Genomic DNA, 20,097 nt, shown 5'->3' on the forward strand with positions numbered 1-20,097 from the left:
GGGATGGCCTTAAATCAGATATTCAAAAGTTTGTGGCGGAATGTTTGGTTTGCCAACAAAATAAAGTTGAAACAATTAAGACACCGGGTCTATTACAACCTTTATCCATTCCAAGCCAACGTTGGGAGGAGGTTTCAATGGATTTTATCACAGGTTTACCCAAGTCTGAGGGAAAGAGTGTCATCATGGTGGTAGTTGACAGACTTACCAAGTATGCACACTTTTGTGCATTATCACATCCATTTAAAGCCAGTACAGTTTCTACTGCATTTATGGAAACAATTCAAAAGCTACATGGAAACCCAAAGATTATTGTAAGTGACAGAGATCCCATTTTCACTGGAAATTTTTGGACAGAATTATTTTCTTGTCTTGGTACTCAGTTAGCTCATAGCTCATCTTATCATCCTCAATCTGATGGGCAAACTGAGATAGTAAACAAATGTTTGGAAGGATATCTTCGTTGCTTTGTATCTGATAAACAGACACAATGGGTCAAATGGTTGCCTCTGGCTGAATGGTGGTATAACACTTCCTTCCATACAGCAACAAAAATGACCCCATTTATGGCACTTTATGGGTATCAACCACCATCCATCACATCATATTTAAGAGAAAATTCTAAGGTTCAGGCAGTGGAACATCACATCGAACATCAACAACAAGTCCTCCAACTCTTAAAGGATAACCTCGTGTTGGCACAGAATAGAATGAAACAACAGGCAGATCAACATCGCAGTGAAAGAAGTTTTGATGTAGGTGATTGGGTATTCCTACGGCTACAACCATATAAGCAAATGTCCCTCAAGCAAGCTAAGAAGGATAATAAATTATCACCAAAGTATTATGGTCCGTACAAGGTGTTGCAAAAGATTGGTACTATGGCATACAAATTGGAGCTTCCTGCAGCTTCTCGATTGCACCCAGTTTTCCATGTTTCATGTTTAAAGAAGGTTATAGGTGACAAGCTCCCAATTCAAACAATATTGCCAGAACTTGACGAGGAAGGAAAAATTATATTGGAACCGGAAGCAGTCACAGAAACAAGAACTCGACAGCTACGAAATCGATCAATTTCAGAGTATCTTATCAAGTGGAAGAACTTATCCGCTGAAGATTCCACATGGGAGGATGAGAATTTTATGCAGAAGTATCCAGAACTACTCAAGCGTTGAGGACAACACTTTTTTGAAGGAGAGGGGCATGTTGGGTCCCTATAATACTAGTGATTACCCCATTACTATTGTAGTTATACCCCTTATTAATATTGTTGTGCCCCTATTGCCCCCATATTTTTATTATCGTGCCCCATAGAATCCCTCTATTGTTATTTTTGTGGCTTTATATTATTATTGTTAGGTCGGCTGGATTATATTGTGACTCCTTAGACTCCTATATATAGAAAGGAGGTTTTGTCATTTGAATCATCCAAGAATTGTTCATTTATGTAATGTAAAGGAGGTTGCCCCCTCGAAGAGGCTGAATTCTAAGGCGTTGATCTATCTTTTCTATCTTTTCTTGAGCTGGTTTCATAACATATATACATATAATTATCCCTATCCCTCCTAAGATTTTGACAGAGATCGACCCATCCAATTGAATATATATATACACATATTTGTGTAACACATATAATATGCATTGTGACATTTCTCCTAAGGTTATAAGGGCTTCGTCCTAGTCCTAAAAATGGATATATATAGATAACAACAATATCTCTCTTAAGATTTTAATAGGTATCGACCCATATATATATATATATATATATATATATATATATATATATATATATATATATATATATATATATATATATATATATATATCGAGAGAGAGAGAGAGAGAGAGAGAGAGAGAGAGAGAGAGAGCTATTATACATATAAGTAGTGTTATACTTTATGAGTTGGGAGATTGATAATAAGGCCTGAAAGCCAGATCTATTAGTTACATAATAAATAATATAGAGAACTGTCCATCTATCATGCTTAGGTCCATTGGACCAAATTCAAGCCCATGACAATTCAAATATCCACAGGTCTCTTAGACTAATTATAAGAGGATAAACAACCTCATGAACACATACAAGAAGTCATTCATTTACTCAGGAATTACACAAGAAATCAACATTCCTTCTACAACAACATGAGCATATAGTTATCTTATAAATTACACTCAGCAACTGAGATTGGGACTTCAACTCTCCACCCAACCTTAAACAAATTGCATACAAGCCTTTCTTGTAGTAGTCACCACTGAGCTATATTCTAAAGCTTGAGGATGATGCTTAAGGGATTAAATCAATTATGTCAGCTGAAATAGGGACTCCAGAAGACCATCCACCTCTACCCACCATCTACTTCATGTAGTTAATTTCCCATATGGAATCTAGAGGTCCAATACCTCCACCCTTCATCTACTTTAATAATAATAGTAGCACTACCATCAGTAGCTGAAATAGGGAATCCACAAGCTCACCTCCTCCCACTAGCCAAACAAGGGAATCCATAGGCTCTCACCTCTACCCTCAAATCAAAAATCAGGGAATCTAGAGGCTTATACCTCAACCCTCAAATCCTCAACAAGGGAATCCAAATATTGATACCTCTTCCATCAAATCGTTAAAAATGGAATCTAAAGGCTAATATCTCCACCCTTAAATCACTAACAAGGAAATCTAGAGGTTGATACCTCCACCCTTAAATCATTAACAAGGGAATGTAGAAGCTACTACCTCCACCCTCAAATCAGCAAGGGAATCCAAAGTTCATTGTAAAAATAAGAAAACAAACAGATGGGGCTAAAGAACTCTCCTTACCAGCAATCCAAGGAATATGCCTCAAACCAAGTTGTCAAGGGAATCCAGAGAAAACCATATCCACCCTCCAGTCTTACAGGGAATCTAGAGACTATTGTCCTCTCCTCAGAGATATTCTTCCACCTCCCAGCACTCAACTAAATGTTTTTTATGCTCCTTGCATTCTAATAGCAAGATAAAGCTTTTTCTTCTATTCTGGAGATTTTTATTTGTATTTTTTTCAATCATGCTCTCTTGCATTCTCAAATTTTCTCCATATTAGAATAGTCACCCCTCAATGTGTGAGAAAATTCCTTGAGAATATTGTCTTCCCAAATTCTCTTTGTTATGAAACCAGCTCAAGAAAAGATAGAAAAGATAGATCAACGCCTTAGAATTCAGCCTCTTCGAGGGGGCAACCTCCTTTACATTACATAAATGAACAATTCTTGGATGATACAAATGACAAAACCTACTTTCTATATATAGGATTCTAAGGAGTCACAATATAATCCAGCCGACCTAACAATAATAATATAAAGCCACAAAAATAACAATAGAGGGATTCTATGGGGCACAGAAATAAAAATATGGGGGTAATAGGGGCACAACAATATAAATAAGGGGTATAACTACAATAGTAATGGGGTAATCACTAGTATTATAGGGACCCAACATGCCCCTCTCCTTCAAAAAAGTGTTGTCCTCAACGCTTGAGTAGTTCTGGATACTTCTGTATAAAATTCTCATCCTCCCATGTGGAATCTTCAGCGGATAAGTTCTTCCACATGATAAGATACTCTGAAATTGATCGATTTCGTAGCTGTCGAGTTCTTGTTTCTGTGACTGCTTCCGGTTCCAATATAATTTTTCCTTCCTCGTCAAGTTCTGTCAATATTGTTTGAATTGGGAGCTTGTCACCTATAACCTTCTTTAAACATGAAACATGGAAAACTGGGTGCAATCAAGAAGCTGCAAGAAGCTCCAATTTGTATGCCATAGAACCAATCTTTTGCAACACCTTGTACGGACCATAGTACTTTGGTGATAATTTATTATCCTTCTTAGCTTGCTTTAGGGACATTTGCTTATATGGTTGTAGCCGTAGGAATACCCAATCACCTACATCAAAACTTCTTTCACTGCGATGTTGATCTGCCTGTTGTTTCATTCTATTTTGTGCCAACACGAGGTTATCCTTTAAGAGTTGGAGGACTTGTTGTTGATGTTCGATGTGATGTTCCACTGCCTGAACCTTAGATTTTCTCTTAAATATGATGTGATGGATGGTGGTTGATACCCATAAAGTGCCATAAATGGGGTCATTTTTGTTGATGTATGGAAGGAAGTGTTATACCACCATTAAGCCAGAGGCAACCATTTGACCCATTGTGTCTGTTTATCAGATACAAAGCAACGAAGATATCCTTCCAAACATTTGTTTACTATCTCAGTTTGCCCATCAGATTGAGGATGATAAGATGAGCTATGAGCTAACTGAGTACCAAGACAAGAAAATAATTCTGTCCAAAAATTTCCAGTGAAAATGGGATCTCTGTCACTTACAATAATCTTTGGGTTTCCATGTAGCTTTTGAACTATTTCCATAAATGCAATAGAAACTGTACTGGCTTTAAATGGATGTGATAATGCACAAAAGTGTGCATACTTGGTAAGTCTGTCAACTACTACCATGATGACACTCTTTCCCTCAGACTTGGGTAAACCTGTGATAAAATCCATTGAAACCTCCTCCCAACGTTGGCTTGGAATGGATAAAGGTTGTAATAGACCCGGTGTCTTAATTGTTTCAACTTTATTTTGCTGGCAAACCAAACATTCCGCCACAAAATTTTGAATATCTGATTTAAGGCCATCCCAAAAAAATTCCTTCTTAACCCTATGGTAAGTTTTTAAAAATCCTGAGTGCCCTCCTAAGGGAGAAGTGTGCAATTCCATAAGAATCTTTTGTTTTAGCTGGGAATTCTTACAGAGGTATAAGCGATCTTTGTACCATAACAAATCATTTTGCCAGCTAAATGTATCCGAAGTACTGGAATCTTGTTGTAGCTTTCGAATAAGTGCCCACACTTCTTCGTCATTCTTCCATTCCTCGCTTGCTTCGTTTATCCAATCTGGTTGGATAATAGAAATGGCACACAACAATGCTTCCACATCCTCATCCTTTCTTGAGAGTGCATCTGCCACCACATTTTGCTTCCCTTTTTTGTAGATGATTTCAAAGTCATAACCCAACATCTTTGTGACCCACTTTTGTTTCTCTTCAGAGGATAATCTTTGTTCTAAAAAGTATTTAAGGCTATCATGATCCATTTTTACCTTGAAGTGTCTTCCCATTAGGTAGGGTCGCCATTTCTTAAGTGCATGGAGTATTGCCAACATTTCCTTCTCATAAATAGCTTTGCTTAAAAACTTTCCCTTGATTGGACGACTTTAAAAAGCAATGGGTCTTTCATCTTGCATTAGAACAACACCAATTCCATTTCCTGAAGCATCACATTCCACAATAAAGGTTTTTGTGAAGTCCGGTGTAGCTAAGACCGATGCTTGGCACATTGCCTCTTTAAGATGTTCAAAGGCCTTTGTTGCTTCCGGAGTCCATGAAAATGAATCTTTCTTCAATAATGTTGTTAGAGGTGCTGCTATTCTCCCATAATTCATAATAAACTTGCGATTATACCCTGTCAACCCAAGAAATCCTCGCAGATGCTTTATTTGTATTTTTTTCAATCATGCTCTCTTGCATTCTCAAATTTTCTCCATATTAGAATAGTCACCCCTCAATGTGTGAGAAAATTCCTTGAGAATATTGTCTTCCCAAATTCTCTTTGTTATGAAACCAGCTCAAGAAAAGATAGAAAAGATAGATCAACGCCTTAGAATTCAGCCACTTCGAGGGGGAAACCTCCTTTACATTACATAAATGAACAATTCTTGGATGATACAAATGACAAAACCTCATTTCTATATATAGGAGTCTAAGGAGTCACAATATAATCCAGCTGATCTAACAATAATAATATAAAGCCACAAAAATAACAATAGAGGGATTCTATGGGGCACAGAAATAACAATATGGGGGTAATAGGGGCACAACAATATAAATAAGGGGTATAACTACAATAGTAATGGGGTAATCACTAGTATTATAGGGACCCAACACTCTTTATTGAGGGAAAATTTCCTTCTGGTATAATCCCTTCTATGTAAGTCCTACCACTATCATGCTGCAACTACTTTTGGTTGTGTGGGTAGACACTCTTGTTGCATGTCTTCTCCCCTCTACCATGGTGGTTATATCATTTTTCAGTGGTGGTGGGAATATTTTTGTGTCAACACATCCCCATAACTTCCTAATGATTGACTTCAACTATCCCAGCTACCAATGCAACCCATCACCCATTAATTTCTCCTTTCTGCCTTATGGATTTTTCCAAAGGAAGAATGGTTCCTTGGTATTCTTTCCTAGCTCCACTAAATAATATGATTAGTCCAATTTAAAACATACCTGCTAACCATTCATGGCTATCATAAAGCAATTCAAGCTTCCTTCAAATCCTAGGAAACCTCCTTCCTCCAACTGTGGAATCAGTGTCCCAATTCTCAGGCCTTTTTAATTAAAATCAAAGTATATGAAACATTTACAATGAAGGGGAATCAACCTTGGTGCTGTCACAAACCCTCTCCCTTGGAGGAACATTGTCCTTGGTGTTCTAATCCTGAACATAGTACAAAACATGCTTAGTACCAAATCATTGTGATATTTGTAATGCAACTTACTTACAATTACATTTTCTACATATACAATTTGCTTTCTCAATAACTAAATAGACATGAAAGTTTTCCTTGGATTAACCACTTTTTTGGCTCCTTTGTAGTTTTCTTGGTGCTTTTGATGCACACTTTGATATCTTTAAGCTATTTATTTTTGGTCCTATATCCATCTCCATTCACCCAGACTAGGAAATTCTCATGCTTCCATGTAACATGGCATACAATATTTCATGAGATTCATCATAAATAACTTGTAGTAATTTAAATTGTAGCCCTTGCCTTGTCCTTTGAATGGGTGCTCAACCATTCACACACATGTCATTAATAAAGCCCATTTATTAGGTGTTCTCGACATCTCTTCGTTTTTACACCACAGTGGATACACATCAACATAGGGATTCATGCAACACAGATACACATGATATGACACATGCACATATACATAATGAATCTAGAGACTATAGCTTCTCCACTCTTGTAAACTAGGAAATACCACCTCCAACGTCTCCACCCAATACTGGTAACCTAGAGTACACATATATACCACTGTGAATCACATAATTACCTATCACCAGGAATCCATATCCCATAGTGCCTCAACCTGACCTCCAGAAATCCAAAGTGCACTTTGTCTCCACCCAAACACAATCATGTAAGGGAATCCATAACACCTACAAATCCACCCCAAAACTCTTTTACGGAATCCAAATTTGTTTCAACTCCACCCCACAAATAGTTCATGGAATACATAACTTAAGGTGCTCCAACCCAACTAAAGGAATCCTAAGGCCCAATACTCTCTACCCACTTAGCACATCAGGAATATGGAACCCAGTGCCTCCACCTGTCTCCTACAAGAATCCAAATTACACTGGTCATTCCACCTTATGGCCTCTAAGGGAGTCGAGATATTTGTCCTCCACCTATTCGTAAAAGAATCAAGAATCCAAAAATATTTTCAAGATCCACCTTTGCATCTTTTCCCCATTGTACCATGAGCAACCACAACCCAAGTCCCGAGTCTATGGTTCCTTCATCTTGTCTATGCTTGTGCCAGCATGCCATAGATCACATTGTGTTTTTTCTGATAATATACCCACTTAGCACATCAGGAATATGGAACCCAGTGCCTCCACCTGTCTCCTACAAGAATCCAAATTACACTGGTCATTCCACCTTATGGCCTCTAAGGGAGTCGAGATATTTGTCCTCCACCTATTCGTAAAAGAATCAAGAATCCAAAAATATTTTCAAGATCCACCTTTGCATCTTTTCCCCATTGTACCATGAGCAACCACAACCCAAGTCCCGAGTCTATGGTTCCTTCATCTTGTCTATGCTTGTGCCAGCATGCCATAGATCACATTGTGTTTTTTCTGATAATATATCCTTCAGCATTCCCTATTCATAATGTAAGCATGGGCACAATATAAGAATCATATTCACATGATCTTAAAATCATAGATCAGCTAGGGCTACTTTTTCCAATTGATTCCTCACACAACTATGAATCTTACATGATATCCACATTTGCATTAAATGAATATAAACTATCATTCTTCCATAAGAACGATTTCTAACAAAACCTGTCAAACACAATGACATTCATATATGTATATAAACATTGGCATGATCATGAACATATTACAGATTTACATATGTACATTGAGTTAAGGTCAAGAGAACGTCCTTGGTGGTATTTCCATGGTTTCCATATTACTATTCATTATCCCATAACTAAACCAATCCACTTGGTTGTCATATTTAGGAGCGATGCTCCAACATACAACAGTGATGGTCTTTCTTGACCCATCACCCAAGCCTAGTCTTTCTCATTTTTGTTCATACTCTTTAATTATTTGTAGAGCCTCTTTTTGGTATTTCTATTGGTCCTACTCAACTCTCTTTCTATATTCCCATGTCTTTCTTTCCATGCCCAATAATTTTGCATGGAAATAGAAAGGAAAATGAGGAAAATCAATACAAAAAGGAAAACGCAGCAACAAATTATACAAAATAATTAATAGAACAACATGACCATATGCAAATATATAATCAAAATGATGTCAATCATGAAGCCAATAAATTAAATCTATAACACAAGCATTGAAATAAAGCAGTCCCCAAAAATTGTATTGATTCCCATGAGTCTTAGATTTTAGCATGTCCTTCATTTTTACATACATACATGCATTATATATATATATATATATATATATATATATATATATATATATATATATATATATATATATATATATACATATATATATATATACATATATACATATATATATTAGTCTGAGACTTTTACCAAGGTTCTCACCAACATTGAAGTCTCATTTCGCTCTAAGTAACTTGGAGGGAAATCACTTTTCAATATATGTATCCATATATTACAGAGCTTGAGGGGATGCCACCTCCTCCTTTTCCTTCCTTTGGGCATAGTTTGTTCTCAAGTGTTCCTCCCCATAAAACCAACATGATATGGGCTTCCTTTCCTTCTTATACACACGGGGCCTCTTCCTTTCCTTGTTGTTATTACTTTTGTCCATATCTCGGAGACTGCGAGTGTATTGTAGCGGCCCTTGAAGGCAAGACAAGTTCTAATGGTACGAAATTTAAAATTTCTTTATCCTTTTGGCTCTTGACAAGCATATGATTCTTTGAATTTTAACCTCAACCTTCACATCCCTGAGCTCAACTCTCAAGTCCTTGATCTTAGCCTCCAAATTCCTAAAGATTCTTTTCCTTTGGAGGGATTTCCCTCTTTCTCGTTCTTGGACTTGGTCCATATATTGCTGCATCATGCTACGATACATGTTTCCTTTTACTTCCACTGAGTCTTTCTATGTGTTTCCACATACATTCAATTTTTAGTGTATTAATGAAATAAAAATACATATTCCAGTGGTCATCTTACCCATTTAAGTCAAACACATTACCCTGCAATTGTTCACACATCCTTAAAATTGTTATCAACAATAGTTACCATGATGCTACAACAATGTTAGAATTCAATATTTTATCCAGACTAATAATGTAATTAAAATTAATCTCTTTACGGAGACCACCATTACCATATTTGAATCAGTTTTTAAACATTTTATAAGAATTTGATCTTCTTATTAAGGCCAACAATCATGGCATCTGCAACCTCAAGGGGGTAAGTTAGGAAACCACATGTATCTATCATGCTTAAAATTTTTCCACATTTACAAAAAACATCATAGGACCTGCATGAAATCCCAAGTTAGCACATAACCATTCATTGCACTATTACACCCAACATTCACGTGCACATGCAAACAATCAACATACATTCCATGATCATAGTGTTATAGCTAGCACCTATAACAAGAAATTATCAAACCACTTGACTTTCTAATAGAGTCACAAACAATATACCTCCAATTCATTGAGGCTCTTAGTCATGTAACCTATAGACCATGGAATTCTCCCATCCAATCAACGTATACATAAATATATAAATTCAACCATAAACAACTGCGTTATGCAATATAAGAAACACAAGGATTTTCCTAATCCCTCATATTGTATGTGCATTCACATATTCATTCCTCCCAAGTGCGTAATAACATACCACTTAAACAATCATGCAGAAAACCATGTAGGTAGTTATTCAAAAACTAAATAAATAACAAGCATCCATGGTCATAGCAATAGGTTGTCTAGACCTTCAAGATGCCTAATAGCAAACACATGCAATACCATTTCATTTTTCAATAAAATCAATCATACTAGAAAATCCTTGAAACTAGTATACAAATCACAACCAAACTCTATAAATAGCATGCAATCATATCCACATTTATTCTGCGATAGAGCCCATCTAGTCCAACTGTTGAACCTAGAAGCTCTAATACCATTCTATAACACACCCCCCACCATCCCTATCCCCTACTAAGTGCATAAGCAGGTAGTTACTCTAATGACATGACCTCTAAAGTCCCATTATGGAAATGGGGTCTTAATTTTTTGATACTTTTCAACTTCCTCAAGATGACATCGTTGCGTTTGTCTCATCGAGGCCTTTCCAATGATACAAAATTTGCCTCAATTTGACTCATGAATCAAATTATATGGCTAATTAAAGTATCGCCTATTAGGTATTGCTAAATCATCTAATCTACCGCATGGCACCCACATGGCTACCCAAGTCATGGCCATGTTACTACCCATGTGGTAGTTATCTACCCACTCATGTTAGGTCTTGTTATATCATTTGTTGACCCATTCATAATCGGTGTCACCACCTTTCCATAACCACAAGCACACATATATATTATAACTTATAAACAATGTGGAACCCCTTTGCCACCAAACCATGGGGATTTCCTTTGCAGTCCCCCATCAAAACTATCGAGAAAGAAATTTTGGGGTTACATGGAATAACATGTCAATATGCCACGTCAAATTTTCAGACAAGCGCTTCAACAAATGGCGTGGGGTAAGGCCCCCATAGTGGAGCCCTCCTCCAACACCTTACCTTGCTCTTGATTACAGCCATGAAATTAGGCTCCACCGCAACAACATCACCCAGGGGATAAAATTCCAGTGATATTGCACCTAACACCAAAACAATTATCAGGGACAAGGTTTCAGGGTGATGTCAGTGGATTTTATTATCGGGGTGACATCACCCTCCATATGGCTCCACTCTAGGAGTGTCATATGTCACATGCTTAAAGCTACATGGCCCCACTAAAACCCCAAATCTGATTGACAAGATCCCGCTCCCAGGTTTCCACATCACCTACCACATTGGTCATGGATCACACCATTCCTCCATTGTGAGCTAAAATGCATTTTCATGTTATAAAAATGTGGAGCCCTCCATCCTGATATGTCTAGTTTCAAAAAAATGACCCCACAACGCCACATCATACTCGTAATAAAATCCCAAGAGTTTCCATCATGCCTCCCTTCTAAATCTTCGAAGACATTTCTATGGGGTCCATCCAACGATGGGAAGCATGATTACCAAACCTACGATGGAGATTCAACAAGAGGTTTCCCTATCAATGAGCCCACCCATGCCACATCACCCTGACAGTTAAATCTCAGTGAGGTTAAACATGCCTCCACTTGAAACTTTTAGGGTAATTCCTCTGAGGTTATGTGGACATTGTTGATGCTCCCGTGACATCCAACAACTTGGATCTCCTCTACCTATGTGCCTTTAGTCAAGGGCTCCTAGCCATATGGCATATAAGGCTTGATCCTCCTTACTCCTCCACACCCTAAACTTCTAGCTCGAGGATACCTATATATGTATATGTTTAGGTCTTTTTCAACCTATAACACTTGGTTATGATACCATTCATGCACATGCCTATTTCTACTTGGCCTTGAGGGATTAGCCCCGCACGAACAAATCCAACGAATATATAAATATTTTTGTAAATCTCTGAAAGCTATCCCTCCTGAGCTTTTAATGTATATGTATATATACATTAATGCACTATTTCTAAGAAAATTATCTTAGTTCGAGTAACTAAAGAGATCATCTCCCACTTGAATATTTACATTATTACCAGAATGGATACCAATTCTCACTTAATATGCTAATTTTTTCCCATTCATGGATTGACTATATCATTAGCACGTGTGAACTTATATTATATCTCATATATCATTACCACTTGTGAACTTATATTATATATAAAAGAGATGAACGTATTCCATATCTCTTTAACATCGTAATATAATGTTTAATTTCCTTAAATGACATACTTAACACACCTAGAAGCCTCTACATAAATTGTCATTAGACACTCTCTCCCACATGAGTGTGATGGTTGCTACCAAAATTTTAGCCAATGGATAGCCTCTTAAGATATAATGGGAACATGTTAAGAGATATCATACTATATTAATAAGGAGATTATTAATGAAAATTATGAGTTGACTTTGAACCAACCATCTCTCATCTAGTGGCGGTGGTGAACCTAATGACCAAGAAAATGTAATTTATGAATGTAATTAGTCTTTATCTCAATATCTTGCTATTTCCAACCAACATAAAAAAATTACATACTAGTGACAGGTATAAATAGGAATCTCAATATGATATTACATGAAATATGTTTTTACTATGATATCATGTAATATTTTTTCAGTGTGATACTACATGACACATTTTTTATAGGAATCTCAATATGATATTATATGAAATATGTTTTTACTATGATATTATGTAATATTTTTCCACTATGATACTACATGACACATTTTACTTTTATATTGTGACATATTCTTGTAAATATATTTGTTTTTTTCTTAATTATGGTTATTTTAATAAATTCGATGTATCTCTATTTAATTTAATTTGAGAATAATGCTATATTCATATAACCTTGGTATGTTTTTTTGGTAAAATTCAATACAATAACAAAAATTAGAGTATATAAATTTTATTCATACCACATAGAACAATGTTTTGAAGAAAATAGTCAAAAACATCCAATTTAAAAAACAAAATGAAAATCGTTTTGAGTTTTCATTTTTTGATATCATATTCCATCTTGTTTCATTATGGATATCCTTTAGTGATACCAAGATAACTAGCTAAATACACCATCCTTTAGTCTTGAACTTTGGGAGAAAGTTCCATTTGGACCACAGTCCACAGTCCCTTCTAAACATTGTAATTTTTGTTTTATTTATAAAATTACACCATCCTTTAGTCTTGAACTTTGGGAGAAAATTCCATTTGGACCATAGTTCTTTGTAATTTTTGTTTCATTTATAAAATTAAACCTAGGCCATACTTTTGATTGATTTCTTGAAAGTAACACTTTAAGATTGTTGTTACATTATAATTATAATTACCTTCTACTTTAGATAATATGTATATACTTTCTAGTATTAGATGGAAACTCTTTGAATTATTTATCTTTGATAATTATGTATTTTTATTTTTTAAATATTTTACATTAGTGTGTTTTGTGAATAAAATAAGTATCGTGTGGTTTTAGAGGTCATTTTTCTTATTATAAGATTTGGTGTTAATTGGTGTACATGTTCAATTTCTTATAAGTATTTCTTCATTGTTGATAAACATTTTATCCATGCAAAAACATAGTAGTAGCAATTAGTCAAGATAATTTTAAAATCCTAAATATTTAACAAGATTAATGTTGACATTGTATCATCTCAACATCATAATCTATCAACACAATTTGTATTTTCTTATAGTAGAAATACTATAATTGAAATTTTTCAATAATGATTTGTAGGTGAGATTGAGGACGGAAAATTAAATTGATATAATGATAATTCATTTCTATGGTGGATTTACATGGAATTTCTTTTGCATGAATCGTTATATATAATATTTATCTTGGACCCTCCATAGAAATTTGAAATTATGAAAGGTTAATGCATTAGAGATTAGAAATTATAGAAGACTACATTATCAATTCACACATGATGCATATTTATTATAGTTGCAACTAGTGAATTCAGAGGTAGTATAACAATTGATTTTGATTTTGATTGCAACAACTTCACTAGAAAAAAAGAGTTATTCCTCATCAAATATGTACACAAAGGGAATAATAACCTACTAGATAAGTTGTAAAGAAGTTATACAATATATTTAATATAGGTTAAGGTTGCAAATGATATCCACATTATAAGGTTATTTAATAAAATGTGTTAACCTTCTCCTATTAGTTTTTTCCTATCTCATTATTTTCTTCTTATATATTGGATTATATTATTCCATAGTAAGTGCATTATTTAATACACAGTTTTTTAAAAATTATAACATGTGTAGGTATATGATAAATTAGCACAATTACTATTATCTTCCATACCATTTTTATATTGTATTATAACTAATATCATCATCTATAAATATTTGCATAATGCCTCAAACACTATGGTTTAATCACAACAACTGCTATCATGTATTAGTTAGCATAGTGATTCAAAGATGGTACTAATTATGCACTGTCTTTGTAAACATATTTGAAGTTGTGATTGGCTTTCCCTAGTATTTGTATAGTTAATTGAGAGACACTCATTAAATGGAATTGGCTCCAATTTAACTATGAAAACATGATTTTGTATGTGTAATTAAAATTGTTGAATTTAAATAAGAAAATTTAATTTTAGCCATGTTTTAGCATCCATTTGTGAAAGGTTTAATATCTAATCTTTCAGTTAATTAATTACAAGTGAATGCTAGTAGTAGTTTTGAATGGATTGCGACTATTAAATGATGTTGACTGTCACTGTGAAAATGTCACAAAAGGGGTTGAACTTCACTGGGATATGTATATCATAGGGTTGAACATTGTGCTTCATATTCTCTAACTTCATTCAAGTGGGAACCCAACAGGTATGTTTTGTTGAACAACTTCAAAAAACATTATGACTGGAATTTCCAAATATTAATGACTAAAACAACTAGGTAGTGCATTTGAGATGCACTAATAATCTAGGTAGATCAACAAATAGGAGAATGTGAATGGATTATTTATCTTGTGAAGAGAATAATAAACTTGAATCATAATTTACAAATTAACTATTATGTCCAGACATGTTTTGTAATTATTTATAACTATGCAATAACAATCATTAATACTTATCATGTGATTGCTCAATTTTATGTTGTGTCTCAGTATGTATTTCTCAAAATGGGTGGACTCTAATTAAGGTTTTTGGTATTTCAAGTATTCAATAATGGTATTTTATTAGTATCCAAGAACATAATCGAATCTTGGGTTGATTATTTCTCGATGGGGGTGTGAACCATGGAGGGAATGTTTTTTTGAACGGCGTGACAGGCTCACACTTGTCTATTTCTTGTCATAACATGGCATAAAATTAGTACACAGGCTTGGGTTTGTAACCTCATGTCCCCTCATTATAAATGTATGAGGTAGACACAGGGTGGCAGAGGTATGTTTTGCAGCGCAGTGGTGGTGAGGTGATATCCTCACCCTGTTGTTTCTGGTATTCTAATGCAGTGAGTTTCATGCACTTGGGAGTGTTTGTCTGCTATTTTGGTGTGGTCAATGAAGTTTTTGGCCCTAGTGGTATAGAGACACCCTTATTTGTGGTTTTCTTAAAGTTGATGACAAATTTGGTTCAATTTTATTCATTCTCTTTCAGCATGCCATGACAAGTGGTCATATCTTCGAATTGGTTGTCATCCTTTCGAATTCGGCACTCCAGGATAATGGATTTGCATGTATTTTGTATCCCTGTCTAGTATTGGTTTGTGGTCATCGTTATCCTTGTAATTTATTTGTGTGGTTTTAGTAAGATGATTTTTCCTTTCATTTTGGTGGTGAAATATATGTTTCGAGTGTTGTGCATTTTTCTCCTCTGTAAGTCCTTGTTAACTATTGTTTTGGAGAATTGGGGTTTTTTTAATACAAATGGGAAGCCCCTCTGCTTCTTTACAATTGGAATTGTTGTGCCTAAGGTTTTGTTGGTCTGCACTCTGGGTGTGGTTCAAAGAGTTTTTTGAGTTTGTGGAGTCCCACTGTGGTGCCTTGTGAGTGGGGTTCTTAGAGTTTTATGCCCTTAGTGTGTAGTGAATTACAAGTCTCCCTTGAATTTGGGCCCTGGGTGTGGAGTTTGGGGGATGATTTGATTTTGGTTTGGTTGTACTTTCAAGGATCAATTGTTTGTTCTTATGTTTGTTTCTATGGTCATGGTTCTTTCTTGAGTTATCATAATTGTTCTCTTGTCTTAGATACCATGTCTCATTGCCAACGAATGGAAAGTTACAGAGGAGGAGTTAGTACTTCTAGTATTCATCATGATCGTTTGTTTGCTTGGGATTTAGTTTCTTCCTACTTTTGGGACTTTCCCTCTGGAAGTATGGAGGGAAATTTTGTTGTTGGAATCAAAAGAGTTTGGAGATCGCCCTTATTTTTCCAATTCAAAATTAGGAGGAGAGGGTTTTAAATGGATTCCATACCTAGGAAAGTTCAGGAAACAAAGATTGCATTTTTTTCATTCTCTCTTTGTACGCCAACAAATAGACACTCTCCTTCATATGGTATTAAGAGACAAGAAGGTTGATAATTATAAGGTTTTTATTGGCCATGAGGATATCAAACACCTTCTAAGGAATATAACATTATGCCTTAATGATTTTGATTTTTTCCTGGATCTAGTAGAAAAACATGTGGTGTTAGACTCAGCCTCAAGGGATCTTACTGATCCTCCTAGAGACCCTATTCACCCACCTGTTGATAATACTCCAAACTGTAAATTTATTTCATCTGATTAAGGTTGTCAGCTCCATGCCTTTGAAGTTTTGATTTCCTTGTGTTCAACTATTTTTTAGGCTACTATTGTTTTTCATGGTCCCCTTGTGGCAATGTATGCAAGTCATAAGTTGGTGATGATATTTTCATAGGCCTACACTTGTTTTGTTTTCTGAATTTTTCTTAAAGGATTTGTCTTGGTAATTGGGTGTTGTGGTGCATCTTCTGGTTTATTGGGTAATGCCTTTGGGTACGGTGCATCTATTTATTCAATCATCTTCATATAGACATAGTTTGTAATCACTGGTTACATCTTAGGGTCTCGCTTTGTTTCCTTAGTTCACAATTCTTTGCCGTAGGAAATGGCTCTCTCTCCTGTTTTGGAGGATTGAAGTAATGGTTGGCAGGTGGGTTCATGGAAATTTTTCCTACTAGTCCTCAACAAGGTTTTGGCGTAGCAGAATTATGGCATTGGAAATTTATGGTTCTTGTGCACATCTTCTGTTGTAATCTTTGTATGTGGCAAGTGTTTGTTTTTTGTTAAATGTCATTTTCCTCATGGATACGGAAGGCATAGCTCAAATCTCTTATCTTAGGTATAGTTATGGTCTCTTAGTTTTGAAGCATTGGTTTGTTGTTGGCGAGCACTATGTTCCTATTTTATGTAGTTTTGTGGAGACCTCCACTCTCAGGCTATTATATTTTGCATAAACTAGATATGTGATCTCAATATACACTATGTTTTATTAATGAAAATCCTTTGCACCAGTTTACTAAAAAAATCTTGGGTTGATTATAAAATGCAAATAAAATCCACAAAACCTACCAAACTTCTACTTAGAATAGTTTTTGTACATGAATCATTCTCTCCTTGAGTCAAAATTTGTCTTTCAGCCATGAACTTTTGTAGTGATTATGAAACCCAAATAGAATCTAAAACACCAAGTACCACACTTCTATTCAAAAAATTCATGATACTTGCATCATTTTATTGTTGAAGCAACAAGATAATGAGCCATGTACAAAACCTATTATGGATGGAAGTCATCATATTCCAAAATTTACTAAGAAAGGCATTATTGAAAGAAAAAAATTGACTCAATGAGAGAATGAAAAAAGTACAATAATATTTGTAAATAAAGGTGTGATAGGTCTTCTAGATTATATTTTTATTTCAAAAACCTTCTAGAAGTTCCCCATTGAATGTAAAATTTAGACTCACTCAAAGAACAAATAAAGAGATATCTTGATAGGATTATCTTTTAATATATATTTCTTATCCACAACTACTAGAATTTAATGGGATAAGATGAATGGATTGATGCTTCTATTAATATTTGTTGTCTTGAATTCTAATAAAATAAGTAAAAAAGTGCTATAAATAATTTTAATTCACTTTCCTTCTTATTTTTGTAGGAAATAAAACATAACCAATTCATTTTGTCATGCAATCCTTGTCTCACAAGGTTACATTTTTCCCTTTAAAAATGACACATATCAATGATCTAAGATAGATTTTCTTGTAGTCTCAAGTTAAAGATGATTAATGGAGGACCATATATGGTCATGTAGTCTTGATAACATTGATATATCATCATTATTATCAAGCTAGTATTTCCATCTATGGTCTTGATCATTCATCTTGAACTTGAGACTACTATCAACACTCTTCTACGTCATTAGCAATTATTTTCATAAGGAAAATTTGGTTTTTGTATTGAAAATTTTCACTATGGTATTCCATAGTGAAATGATTCATTAGCATCAATATATCAACATTCCTGCATTGATATCGATCTATCGAGATCTTAACGAATGGGTTGCACTACAAAAGACACCCTCTAATAGTGAAAAATTGATGTTAAGGATGTCAATTTGATTGCTTTAGAATCAATTTATTGATGGTCGTGATGTTTTTAAATTTCACTAGAATTGATATTTCAATGTTAAAAAATGCAAAATATGGATTTGTCCCATCATTTTAACAACACCTAATAACTTTGTTTAATTATGCTTAAAGGAAAGATAGTTAGAAAATAGTCTTAAATATGGATATTTTTGTGCTCTTTAAATTTAAACATTAATATAGCAACATTTAGAAAATGATGTCAAATTTCCAAGTAAATCAAAATAGGATGATTTTTTTGAAAGGTCTGATTTGACACCAAAACCACATAATATAAATGTAGTTTTTTAACCTCAAATGTAGTAGTGTCTTTCCCTCTAAACTTCTTTGACTAGAATTTCATAAACTACTTTCTATCTTTATTCTTTGGAATTAGCTCAAGGATGTCTGATATTACTCATTATTCTAACCATTCCTCTTATAATGCACACATTTCAGGTCATTATTGGGCTACAAAATATTAGTAGCAATTTTTTTTTCCCTTTTGTTTCTTCACTTCTCTTCACTCGATTTTCTTTTAATATTCATTAGAAGTGCCAATAGCATCAATGGACTTCTTTCCATGCTTCACTTCTATGTACATGACCTTCTTAAATGCTTTGTTAGGCATCTCCACTTCCAACATCAATACATCCATGTATTTGGTCTATACCCAACTATATACTATGCAAAACATTTCATTTGATGATATCTAATAGGGAATAAACTTTGGACCTCATTCAAGGCTTACATGCCATATGGAAATGCTTAGATTTGTACAAACATTACTTTATTCTTTTGTGTGCCACTAGGGATTCACCTTGTTGACCAATATCTTATCACATTCATTCATAAAGGATTTTTTAAATTATGAAAAATAAAGAATATACTGTAAGTGTTGGGGGTGGGGGAGAGATAGATAGTATAGGGGTTTATAGGTTTTGGGATTATAAAAATGGGTATCTAGTAAAAATAGGGGGATGTTTATTGGAAATATGTATTGGGAGAGGGGTTCAACAAAAGGATTTTGGAATATATTTATTCATATGTACTGAAATTATGGGTATTCTTTAATATCCCACAAATGCAATTTAGGATGTCAATTTGATTACCTTGGAATCAATTTATTGATGGTTGTGATGTTTTTAATTTTCACTAGGATTGATATTTCAATGTCAAAAAATGCAAAATATGGTGTTTTCATATCATTTTAACAAATCCTAGTAACTTGGTTTAATGATGCTCAAAGGAAATATAGATAGAAAATATGTAATAACAAATCAATAACCTTAGATGTGGATGTTGTTGTTCTCTTTAACTTTAAACATTTATATAGCAACATTCAGAAAATGGTTTCAAATTTCGAG

This window comes from Pinus tabuliformis, chromosome 4_2, assembly GCF_031772625.1.
Source record: "Pinus tabuliformis cultivar Carrire ecotype Pingquan chromosome 4_2, CPIR1, whole genome shotgun sequence".
NCBI classification, from domain to species: Eukaryota; Viridiplantae; Streptophyta; class Pinopsida; order Pinales; family Pinaceae; genus Pinus; species Pinus tabuliformis.